This window comes from Elephantulus edwardii, unplaced genomic scaffold, assembly GCF_000299155.1.
Source record: "Elephantulus edwardii isolate Elephantulus edwardi_28Jun2011 unplaced genomic scaffold, EleEdw1.0 scaffold00028, whole genome shotgun sequence".
Lineage (NCBI taxonomy): Eukaryota > Metazoa > Chordata > Mammalia > Macroscelidea > Macroscelididae > Elephantulus > Elephantulus edwardii.
The window spans coordinates 3,584,966-3,586,036 of NW_006399778.1; the positions used below are offsets into that span (position 1 = coordinate 3,584,966).

Sequence of the window (1,071 nt, forward strand, 5' to 3'; positions counted from 1 at the left end):
GAAATACGAAGAGTCACAAGAACAAAAAGAGTTGAATGACACTGAATTATTTCAGGAAATAGCATATAATCAAAAACCATGGTACTGAAGATCTTCCAGCATCCCTGTTGTTAGGTGCTGTCAAGTTGAGTACAACTCATAGCAACCCTAATAAGCAACAGATCTGAACCCTGTCCTATCCTGTACCAACCTCATACCTCTTGACACCAAAGAGTCCACTGCTGCAGTCACTGTGTTAATCTACCTGGTCAAAGGTCTTCCTCTCCTTTGCCAACACTCCACCTTTCTGAGCATCATGTCCCTCTCCAAGGACTAACCCCTTCTAGCAACATGCCCAAAGTATGTGAGGCTAAGCCTCATTATCTTTGCCTCTAAAGAGCACTCTGGCTGCACCCTTTCCAAGACACCTGTTTGTTGTTTTGGTAATCTATGGGATGTTTAGCATTCTTCTCCAACACCACAGCTCAAGGCACCAACTCTTCTTCTGTCATCCTTATACACTGTCCAGCTTTCAGGTGCATAGAAAATGATTGGAAAGACCATAGCCTGAATCAGACACAACTTCGTACTCAGACTGACATTATTACTCCTCAATAATTTGGAAAGGTCCCTAACTGCAGACTTTCTATGTCTCCTGATTTCCTGACTGCTGGTACCAATATCATTACAAAGACAGAAGAAAAAGAAAATAGCAAAATGGATGTCACAAGAGACTCTAAAAAGAGCACTAGAGTGGTGAGAAGGGAAAACATACCAAAGTAAAAGAGCTGAACAAAAGATTTCAAATGGCTTCTTCTTTGAGAAACTCCCAAATGGCAGGTGCAGTAGGAGGGCTGAGGCGAGGGGGCCCTGGGATGGGAGGCTGTGGACAGGGCTGCGGGAGGGACCACAGAGCTTGAGGAGGCAAAGCCGAGGACAAGGAGTGATTCCCCATCACCAAGACCCGTCTGGTCAAAGACATGAAAATGAAATCCTTGGAGGAGATTTCTCTCTTCTCACTGCCCATCAAGGAGTCTGAGATCATTTTTTTTAAATTTTTTTTTCTATAATTATATTTTATTAATTTTCATA

At 43.0% G+C, this 1,071-nt stretch overlaps 1 pseudogene; it reads left to right on the top strand.

Moving 5' to 3' along the window:
• The first annotated feature begins 812 nt into the window (after positions 1 to 812).
• The window catches only part of LOC102861414, a 2,242-nt pseudogene continuing 1,983 nt past the window's right edge, over positions 813 to 1,071 (top strand).